Here is a 12461-nt window from a genome sequence, read left to right on the forward strand (position 1 = left end):
ATATTTTCTGGTAAAAGTGTTTGAGCAACAAGGAGACAGTGTAGAGTCTTATAATGTTTGCAATATGTTCTTATGTAAGTTTTGCTGTACCGGTTCATACTTGTGTTTGCTTCAAACAACCTTGCTAGCCAAAGCCTTGTAGTGAGAGGAAAAGCTTCTCGTGCATCCAAAAACCTTGAGCCAAAACTCATGCCATTTGTGTCCACCATAACTACACCTATATGTGGTATTTCTCTGCCATTCCAAAGTAAATTGCTTGTGTGCTACCTTTAAAATTTCATTCCTTGTCTTTGCAATACATAGCTCATGGGAAAATAGCTTAAAAACTATTGTGGTATTGAATAGGTCACTTATGTATCTTATTTCTTATAAGTTGCTTGTTGAGCGGTAACCATGTTTCTGGGGACGCCATGAACTTTTTACACCTTTGTTGAATATCATGTGAGTTGCTATGCATGTTCGTCTTGTCTGAAGTAAGGGTGATTTTGTTGGAGATATGCCCAAGAGGCAATAATAAAAGTGGTTATTATATATCTTTATGTTTATGATAAATGTTTATATACCATGCTATAATTGTATTAACCGAAACATTGATACATGTGTGTTATGTAAACAACAATGAGTCCCTAGTAAGCCTCTTAACTAGCTTGTTGATTAATAGATGATTAGTTTCATAATCATGAACATTGGATGTTATTAATAACAAGGTTATATCATTATATGAATAATGTAATGGACACACCCAATTAAGCGTAGCATAAGATCACGTCATTAAGTTATTTGCTATAAGCTTTCGATGCATAGTTACCTAGTCCTTATGACCATGAGATCATGTAAATCACTTATACTGGAAAGGTACTTAGATTACATCAAACGCCACTGCGTAAATGGGTGGTTATAAAGGTGCGATTAAGTATCCGGAAAGTATGAGTTGAGGCATATGGATCAACAGTGGGATTTGTCCATCCCGATGACGGATAGAGATACTCTGGGCCCTCTCGGTGGAATGTCGTCTAATGTCTTGCAAGCATATGAATAAGTTCATAAGAGACCACATACCACGGTACGAGTAAAGAGTACTTGTCAGGAGACGAGGTTGAACAAGGTATAGAGTGATACCAATGATCAAACCTCGGAAAAGTAAAATATCGCGTGACAAAGGGAATTGGTATCGTATGTGAATGGTTCATTCGATCACTAAGTCATCGTTGAATATGTGGGAGCCATTATGGATCTCCAGATCCCGCTATTGGTTATTGGTCGGAGAGAAATCTCAACCATGTCTACATAGTTCGCGAACCGTATGGTGACACACTTAAGGTTTGATGTTGTAATAGTAGAACTTGAATATGGAATGGAGTTCGAAGTATTGTTCGAAGTCTCGGATGGGATCCCGGACATCACGAGGAGTTCCGGAATGGTCCGGAGAATAAGATTCATATATAGGAAGTCATATTCCAAGTTTGGAAATGATCCGGTGCATTTATGGAAGGTTCTAAAAGGTTCTAGAAAAGTCCGGAAGAAATCACTTTGGAAGGCGGAGTCCCGAAGGGACTCCACCACCCATGGCCGGCCAACCCTAGAGGGTGGAGTCCAAGGTGGACTCCACCAAAGACTCCACCAAAGGTGGCCGGCCACCCCCTCCCAAGGAAAGGTGGGAATCCCACCTCAAGTGGGAATCCCACCTTGGGTAGGTTTCATGTCATATGGAAGGTTTTGGTTTGGGGTCTTATTCGAAGACTTGTAGACCAACTCTTGGGTGTTCCACCTATATAATGAGGGCCAAGGGGAGGGGGCCGGCCACCCCAAGATCACAAGGTGGCCGCACCCTATAGTGGCCGGCGCCCCCCTCTCCCAAACCCTAGCCGCCCCACCTCCTCCACCTCTCCCGCACGCTTAGCGAAGCTCCGCCGGAGTTCTCCATCGCCACCGCCACCACGCCGTCGTGCTGCCGGATTCAAGGAGGAGCTACTACTTCCGCTGCCCGCTGGAACGGGGAGAAGGACGTCGTCTTCATCAACACCGAACGTGTGACCGAGTACGGAGGTGCTGCCCGATCGTGGCGCCGTGATCAAGATCTTCTACGCGCTTTTGCAAGCGGCAAGTGATCGTCTACCGCAGCAACAAGAGCCTCATCTTGTAGGCTTTGGAAATCTTCAAGGGTGAGTCTCGATCATCTCCTCGTTGCTCCCGTCTTCTAGATTGCATCTTGGCTTGGATTGCGTTCTCGCGGTAGGAAATTTTTTGTTTTTTATGCAACGAATCCCTACAGTGGTATCAGAGCCGTGTCTATGCATAGATGGTTGCACGAGTAGAACACAATGGTTTTGTGGGCGTTGATGCTTATGTTGTCTTTAGTTTGAGTACTTTGCATCTTTGTGGCATAGTGGGATGAAGCGGCTCGGGCTAACTTTACATGACCGCGTTCATGAGATTTGCTCCACGCTCGACATGCAACTTGTATTGCATAAGTGGCTTTGCAGGTGTCTGTCTCTCCTACTATAGTGAAGATTCAATTTACTCTTCTATTGACAACACTAGTATCACCGTTGTGGTTCATGTTCGTAGGTAGATTAGATCTTACTCGAAAACCCTAAACCACGTAAAATATGCAAACCAAATTAGAGACGTCTAACTTGTTTTTGCAGGGTTTGGTGATGTGATATGGCCATAATGTGATGATGACTATGTATGAGATGATCATTATTGTATTGTGGCAACCGGCAGGAGCCTTATGGTTGTCTTTAAATTTATGTTGAGTAGTATTTCAAAGAAGTTGTAATAGTTGCTACATGGGAGAACAATCATGAAGACGGCGCCATTGACCTTGACGCTACGCCGACGATGATGGAGATCATGCCCGTTGATGATGGAGATCATGTCCGTGCTTTGGAGATGAAGATCAAAGGCGCAAAGACAAAAGGGCCATATCATATCACATATGAACTGCATGTGATGTTAATCCTTTTATGCATCTTATTTTGCTTAGAACACGACGGTAGCATTATAAGATGATCCCTCTCTCTAAAATATCAAGATAATAAAGTGTTCATCCTTAGTAGCACCGTTGCCAAGACTTGTCGTTTCGAAACATCTCGTGATGATCGGGTGTGATATACTCAACAAGTGCATACAACGGGTGCAAGCCAGTTTTGCACATGCGGATACTAAGGTGGCCTTGACGAGCCTAGCATGTACAGACATGGTCTCGGAACACATGATACCGAAAGGTAGAGCATGAATCATATGATTGATATGATGAACACTTTGAGTGTTCGCCATTGAAGTTACATCTTGTCTCGTGATGATCGGACTTGGTGTGGTGGATTTGGTTCGTGTAATCACTAAGACAATGCGAGGGATATTGTTTTGAGTGGGAGTTCACCTAGTTTTTAATTATGTTGAATTAAAATTTGAACTCAATTTGTCATAAACATTAGTCTAAACTATTGCAAATATATGTTGTAGATATGGCGTCCCCAATCAATTTTAACCAGTTCCTAGAGAAAGAAAAGCTTAAGAGCAACGGTAGCAACTTCACCGACTGGTTCCGTCATGTGAGGATCTTCCTCAATGGCGGAAATCTGCAATATGTGCTTGATGCACCGCTAGGTGACCCTCCTGCAGAAACTGAAACCGATGAAGTAAAGAATATTTACGCGACTCGGAAAACTCGGTACTCTCAAGTTCAGTGTGCCATCCTGTGCAGTCTCGCAGCCGATCTTCAAAAATGTTTTGAGCACCACGATCCACATGAGTTAGTCAATGAGTTGAAAACTATCTTTGAAACTCATGCGGCCGTGGAATGCTATGAAGCATCGAAACACTTCTTCAGTTGCATGATGGAAGAAGGCAGCTCCGTTAGTGAGCACATGCTCGCCATGACCGGGCATGCGAAGAAACTCAGTGACTTGGGAATAGTGATTCCTAACAGACTGGGGATTAATCGTGTCCTTCAATCACTGCCACCTAGTTACAAGAACTTTGTGATGAATTACAATATGCAGAACATGAACAAAGAGTTACCTGAACTCTTCTCTATACTGAAATCTGCTGAGATTGAGATCAAGAAAGAGCACCAAGTGTTGATGGTCAACAAGACCACCAGTTTCAAGAAACAGGGCAAGTCTAAGGGAAAATTCAAGAAGGGTGGCAAGAAAGCTGCCACGCCTCCTGTGAAATCTAAGACTGGCCCTAAGCCTGATGTTGAGTGCTATTACTGCAAGGAGAAGGGTCACTGGAAGCGTAATTGCTCCAAGTATTTGGCGGATCTGAAGAGCGGCCTTGTCAAGAAGAAGAAAGAAGGTATATCTGATATACATGTTATAGATGTTTATCTTACTGGTTCTCGTACTAGTACCTGGGTATTTGATACTGGTTCGGTTGCTCATATTTGTAACTCGAAACAGGAACTAAAGAATAAACGAAGACTATTAAAGGATGAAGTGACGATGCGCGTTGGAAATGGATCCAAAGTCGATGTGATCGCTGTCGGCACACTTCCTCTACATCTACCTTCGGGATTAGTTTTAAACCTCAATAATTGTTATTTTGTACCCGCGTTGAGCATGAACATTATATCTGGATCTTGTTTAATGCAAGACGGTTATTCATTCAAGTCTGAGAATAATGGTTGTTCTATTTTTATGAATAATATCTTTTATGGTCGAGCACCAGAAAAGAATGGTTTATTTCTATTAGATCTCGGTAGTAGTGATACACATATTCATAACATTGATGCTAAGCGAATTAAATTGAATGATAATTCTACTTATATGTGGCACTCGCTGCCTTGGTCATATTGGAGTGAAACGCATGAAGAAACTCCATACCGATGGATTACTTGAATCACTTGACTTTGAGTCACTTGATAGATGCGAAGCATGTCTAATGGGAAAAATGACTAAGACTCCATTCTCTGGTATTATGGAGCGAGCTACTGACTTATTGGAAATCATACATACCGATGTGTGCGGACCAATGAGTGTAGCATCGCGCGGTGGTTATCGTTATGTTCTAACCTTCACAGATGATCTGAGTAGATATGGGTATATCTATTTCATGAAACATAAATCCGAAACTTTCGAGAAGTTTAAGGAATTCCAAAGTGAAGTAGAAAATCAACGTAACAAGAAGATTAAATTTCTACGATCTGATCGCGGAGGTGAATATCTGAGTTATGAGTTTGGCATGCATTTAAAGAAATGCGGAAAACTTTCACAATTGACACCGCCGGGAACACCTCAACGAAACGGTGTGTCCGAACGTCGTAATCGAACTCTCTTAGATATGGTTCGTTCTATGATGTCTCTTACTGATTTGCCGTTATCATTTTGGAGTTATGCATTAAAGACAGCCGCATTCACTTTAAATAGAGCACCATCAAAATCCGTTGAAACGACGCCATATGAATTATGGTTTAATAAGAAACCTAAGCTGTCGTTCCTAAAAGTTTGGGGTTGCGAAGCCTATGTAAAAAAGTTACAACCGGACAAGCTAGAACCCAAAGTGGAGAAATGCGTCTTCATAGGATACCCTAAGGAAACTATAGGGTACACTTTCTATCACAAATCCGAAGGCAAGATCTTTGTTGCTAAGAACGGAACCTTTCTTGAGAAAGAATTTCTCACTAAAGAAGTGACTGGAAGAAAAGTAGAACTCGATGAGATTGATGAATCTTCACTCATTGATCGTAGTAGCGCGATCGAAGATGTTCCTGTGCGGCCTGCACCATCAACAGAGGAAGCTAATGATGATGATCATGAAACTTCAAACGAGATAGCTACTGAACCTCGCAGATCAACAAGGGAACGTGCCACTCCTGATTGGTATGATCCTTGTCTAAATGTCATGATTGTGGACAACAATGATGAAGACCCTGCGACGTATGAAGAAGCGATGATGAGCCCAGATTCCAACAAATGGCAAGAAGCCATGAAATCCGAAATGGGATCCATGTATGATAACAAAGTGTGGACTTTGGTAGACTTACCTGATAGCCGCAAGGCTGTCGAGAATAAATGGATCTTCAAGAGAAAAACATATGCTGATGGTAATATTACTGTCTATAAAGCTCGACTTGTCGCAAAGGGTTTCCGACAAATTCAAGGTGTTGACTACGATGAGACTTTCTCACCTGTAGCGAAGCTAAAATCTATGAGGATTTTGTTAGCAATAGCTGCATTTTTCGATTATGAGATTTGGCAGATGGATGTCAAAACGACGTTCCTTAATGGAGACATTGAGGAAGAGTTGTATATGGTACAACCCAAAGGTTTTGTCGATCCTAAAAATGCTGACAAAGTATGCAAACTTCAGCGTTCAATTTATGGACTGAAGCAAGCATCGAGAAGTTGGAACCGACGCTTTGATAAGGTGATCAAAGACTTCGGGTTTATACAGTGTCATGGAGAGGCCTGTATTTACAAGAAAGTGAGTGGGAGCTCTGTAGCATTCCTAATATTATATGTAGATGACATATTATTGATTGGGAATGATATAGAACTATTAAGCAGTGTAAAAGGTTATTTGAATAATAGTTTTTCAATGAAAGACCTTGGTGAAGCATCGATATTAGGCATCAAGATTTATAGAGATAGATCAAGACGTCTAATAGGGCTATCACAAAGTACATACCTGGACAAGATTCTAAAGAAGTTTAGAATGGACGAAAGTAAGAAAGGATTCTTACCTATGTTACCAGGCAAGGTCTTGAGTAAGACTCAAGGTCCGGCTACGGCAGAAGAAAGAGAAAGGATGAGTCAGATCCCCTATGCCTCGGCAGTAGGCTCTATCATGTATGCCATGCTATGTACTAGACCGGATATAGCACATGCTATTAGTTTGACTAGCAGATATCAAAGTGATTCAGGAATGGAACAATGGACATCGGTCAAGAATATCCTAAAGTACTTGAAAAGAACTAAGGATATGTTTCTTTGTTATGGAGGTGACCAAGAGCTCATTGTAACAAGTTACACCGATGCAAGTTGGAACACTGATCCTGATGACTCTAAGTCACAGTCTGGATACGTGTTTATATTGAATGGTGCTGCAGTAAGCTGGGCAAGCTCGAAGCAGTGCACGGTGGCGAAGTCTTCAACAGAATCGGAGTACATAGCGGCTTTAGAGGCTTCATCAGAAGCGGTATGGATGAAGAGGTTCATTGTAGAGCTCGGTGTGGTTCCTAGTGCATTGGACCCACTAGTCATCTACTGTGACAACATGGGTGCCATCGCCAATGCACAAGAACCAAGGTCACACAAGAGGCTGAAGCATATCAAGCTGCGTTATCATTCGATTCGCGAGTACATCGAAGATGGAGAAGTAAAGATTTGCAAAGTACACACTGATCTGAATGTAGCAGATCCGTTGACTAAAGCTCTCCCTAGGGCAAAGCATGACCAACACCAGAATGCCATGGGTGTTAGGTACCTTACAATGTAATCTAGATTATTGACTCTAGTGCAAGTGGGAGACTGTTGGAGATATGCCCAAGAGGCAATAATAAAAGTGGTTATTATATATCTTTATGTTTATGATAAATGTTTATATACCATGCTATAATTGTATTAACCGAAACATTGATACATGTGTGTTATGTAAACAACAATGAGTCCCTAGTAAGCCTCTTAACTAGCTTGTTGATTAATAGATGATTAGTTTCATAATCATGAACATTGGATGTTATTAATAACAAGGTTATATCATTATATGAATGATGTAATGGACACACCCAATTAAGCGTAGCATAAGATCACGTCATTAAGTTATTTGCTATAAGCTTTCGATGCATAGTTACCTAGTCCTTATGACCATGAGATCATGTAAATCACTTATACTGGAAAGGTACTTTGATTACATCAAACGCCACTGCGTAAATGGGTGGTTATAAAGGTGGGATTAAGTATCCAGAAAGTATGAGTTGAGGCATATGGAACAAGAGTGGGATTTGTCCATCCCGATGACGGATAGATATACTCTGGGCCCTCTCGGTGGAATGTCGTCTAATTTCTTGCAAGCATATGAATAAGTTCATAAGAGACCACATACCACGGTACGAGTAAAGAGTACTTGTCAGGAGACGAGGTTGAACAAGGTATAGAGTGATACCGATGATCAAACCTCGGACAAGTAAAATATCGCGTGACAAAGGGAATTGGTATCGTATGTGAATGGTTCATTCGATCACTAAGTCATCGTTGAATATGTGGGAGCCATTATGGATCTCCAGATCCCGCTATTGGTTATTGGTCGGAGAGAAATCTCAACCATGTCTACATAGTTCGCGAACCGTAGGGTGACACACTTAAGGTTTGATGTTGTAATAGTAGAACTTGAATAAGGAATGGAGTTCGAAGTATTGTTCGAAGTCTCGGATGGGATCCCGGACATCACGAGGAGTTCCGGAATGGTCCGGAGAATAAGATTCATATATAGGAAGTCATATTCCAAGTTTGGAAATGATCCAGTGCATTTATGGAAGGTTCTAGAAGGTTCTAGAAAAGTCCGGAAGAAATCACTTTGGAAGACGGAGTCCCGAAGGGACTCCACCACCCATGGCCGGCCAACCCTAGAGGGTGGAGTCCAAGGTGGACTCCACCAAAGGTGGCCGGCCACCCCCTCCCAAGGAAAGGTGGGAATCCCACCTCAAGTGGGAATCCCACCTTGGGTAGGTTTCATGTCATATGGAAGGTTTTGGTTTGGGGTCTTATTCGAAGACTTGTAGACCAACTCTTGGATGTTCCACCTATATAATGAGGGCCAAGGGGAGGGGGCCGGCCACCCCAAGACCACAAGGTGGCCGCACCCTATAGTGGCCGGTGCCCCCCTCTCCCAAACCCTAGCCGCCCCACCTCCTCCACCTCTCCCGCACGCTTAGCGAAGCTCCGCCGGAGTTCTCCATCGCCACCGCCACCACGCCGTCGTGCTGCCGGATTCAAGGAGGAGCTACTACTTCCGCTGCCCACTGGAACGGGGAGAAGGACGTCGTCTTCATCAACACCGAACGTGTGACCAAGTACGGAGGTGCTGCCCGATCGTGGCGCCGTGATCAAGATCTTCTACGCGCTTTTGCAAGCGGCAAGTGATCGTCTACCGCAGCAACAAGAGCCTCATCTTGTAGGCTTTGGAAATCTTCAAGGGTGAGTCTCGATCATCTCCTCGTTGCTCCCGTCTTCTAGATTGCATCTTGGCTTGGATTGCGTTCTCGCGGTAGGAAATTTTTTGTTTTCTATGCAACGAATCCCTACAGATTTATCATGATTAAATGGTTTGAGTATGCATATTGTTAGAGAAGAACATTGGGCCGCCAACCAAAGCCATGTATCATGGTGGAAGTTTCAGTTTGGACATTAATCCTCAATCTCTTATGAGAATATTATCTGTTGTTGAATGCTTATGCATTAAAAAGAGGAGTCCATTATCTGTTTTCTATGTTGTCCCAGTATGGATGTCCTCAAGTTGAGATCTATCAAAACTAAGAAATCAAATGCGATCTATCTCCTTGGACCTTTGTACAGGTGGCATAGAGGTACCCCTTTGTGACACTTGGTTGAAACATGTGTAATGCAATGATAATCCATGGAAATCCGAGCTAATTAGGACAAGGTGCGGGCACTATTGGTATTCGATGCATGAGGCTTGCAACTTATAGGATGTTTTATGCATAACACATATGAATTATTACTACCGTTGACAAAATTGTTTCCATGCTTTCAAAATAAAAAGCTCTAGCACATGAGTAATCCATGCTTCCTATGCGAAGGACCTTTCTTTTACTTTATGTTGAGTCAATTTACCTACTTCTTTCTATCTTAGAAGCAAACACTTGTGTCAACTGTGTGCATTGATTCTTACATGTTTACTTATTGCACTTGTTATATTGCTTTATGTTGACAACTATCCATGAGATATACATGTTACAAGTTGAAAGCAATTGCTGAAACTTAATCATCCTTTGTGTTGCTTCAAAACCTTCTATTAAGAATCTATTGCTTTATGAGTTAACTCTTATGCAAGACTTATTGATGCTTGTCTTGAAAGTACTATTCATGAAAAGTTTTTGCTATATGATTCAGTTGTTTAGTCATTATCTTTACCATTGCTTCGAATCACTTCATTCATCTCATATGCTTTACAATAGTATTGATCAAGATTATGATAGTAGCATGTCACTTCAGAAATTATCCTTGTTATCGTTTACCTACTCGAGGGCGAGTAGGAACTAAGCTTGGGGATGCTTGATACGTCTCAAACGTATCTATAATTTCTTATGTTCCATGCTAGTTATATGACAATACTCACATGTTTTATATACACTTTACATCATTTTTATGCATTTTCCAGCACTAACCTATTAACAAGATGCCGAAGCGCCAGTTCCTGTTTTCTTCTGTTTTTGGTTTCAGAAATCCTACACAGGAAATATTCTCGGAATTGGACGAAACAAAAGCCCACGGTCTTATTTTGCACGGAGCCTTCCAGAAGTCCGAAGAGGAGACGAAAAGGGGCGACGAGGCGGCCACACCCTAGGGGGCGCGGTCCCACCCCTGGGCGCGCCGCCCTATGGGGTGGGCCCCTCGAGCGTCCCCCGGCTCTGCCCCTTCGCCTATATAATCTCTCCATCGCGAAAACCCTAGGACCGAGAGCCACGATACGAGAAAAGTTCCAGAGACGCCGTCGCCGCCAATCCCATCTCGGGGGATTCAGGAGATCACCTCCGGCACCCTGCCGGAGAGGGGAATCATCACCGGGGGACTCTACATCATCATGCCCGCCTCCGGATTGATGCGTGAGTAGTTCATCTTTGGACTATGGGTCCATAGCAGTAGCTAGATGGTTGTCTTCTCCTCTTGTGCTATCATGTTTAGATCTTGTGAGCTGCCTATCATGATCAAGATCGTCTATTTGTAATGCTACATGTTGTGTTTGTTGGGATCCGATGAATATTGAATATTATGTCAAGTTGATTATTGATCTATCATATATGTGTTGTTTATGTTCTTGCATGCTCTCCGTTGCTAGTAGAGGCTCTGGCCAAGTTGATACTCGTAACTCCAAGAGGGAGTATTCATGCTCGATAGTGGGTTCATGCCTCTGATGACCCACAAGTATAGGGGATCGCAACAGTCTTCGAGGGAAGTAAAACCCAATTTATTGATTCGACACAAGGGGAGACAAAGAATACTTGAAAGCCTTAACAGCGGAGTTGTCAATTCAGCTGCACCTGGAAACAGACTTGCTCGCAAGAGTTTATCAGTAGTAATAGTTTTATAGCAGTAGCAGTAGTGAAAATAACAGCAGCGGAGTAACAAAGACACCAGTAGTGATTATAGTAAACAGCAGGATTAAAATACTGTAGGCACAGGGATGGATGACGGGCGTTGCATGGATGAGAGAAACTCATGTAACAGTCAAGATAGAGAATTTGCAGATAGTAATAAAGCGGTATCCAAGTACTAATCAATCAATAGGCATGTGTTCCATATATAGTCGTACGTGCTCGCAATGAGAAACTTGCACAACATCTTTTGTCATACCAGCCGGTGGCAGCCGGGCCTCTAGGGAATCTACTGGAAATTAAGGTACTCCTTTTAATAGAGCACCGGAGCAAAGCATTAACACTCCGTGAACACATGTGATCCTCATATCACCGCCTTCCCCTTCGGTTGTCCCAATTTCTGTCACTTTGGGGCCTCGGGTTCCGGACAACAACACGTGTATACAACTTGCAGGTAAGATCATTAAACAATGCATATCATCATGAAACAATAACATGTTCAGATCTGAAATCATGGCACTCGGGCCCTAGTGACAAGCATTAAGCATAACAAGTTGCAACAATATCATAAAAGTACCAATTACGGACACTAGGCACTATGCCCTAACAATCTTATGCTATTACATGACCAATCTCATCCAATCCCTACCATCCCCTTCAGCCTATAGCGGGGGAATTACTCACACATGGATGGGGGAAACATGGTTGGTCGATGGAGAGGCGTCGGTGGTGATGATGGCGATGATCTCCTCCAATTCCCCGTCCCGGCGGAGTGCCAGAACGGAGTTTCTGGTCCCGAGACGGAGTTTCGCGACGGTGGCGGCGTACTGGATGGTTTTTGGTGACTTCGACTTCTCTTCTCGTGTTTTTAGATTGAAACCCTTAAGTAGTCCAGAGGGGGGCGTCAGAGGCTGGCCGAGGCGGCCACACGCTAGGGCGGCGCCCCCCCCCCCCCCCTCCAGGCGGCGCCGGCCTAGTGTCTGGCCTAGTGCTCTAGCACATGATTTAATCCCTGCTTCCCTCTACGAAGGGCCTATCTTCTACTTTATGTTGAGTCAGTTTACCCACTTCTTTCCATCTTAGAAGCAAACACTTGTGTCAAATGTGTGCATTGATTCTTACATATCTACCTATTGCACTTGTTATATTGCTTTATGTTGACAAATTATCCATGAGATAT

This window comes from Lolium perenne, chromosome 7, assembly GCF_019359855.2.
Source record: "Lolium perenne isolate Kyuss_39 chromosome 7, Kyuss_2.0, whole genome shotgun sequence".
Taxonomy (NCBI): domain Eukaryota; kingdom Viridiplantae; phylum Streptophyta; class Magnoliopsida; order Poales; family Poaceae; genus Lolium; species Lolium perenne.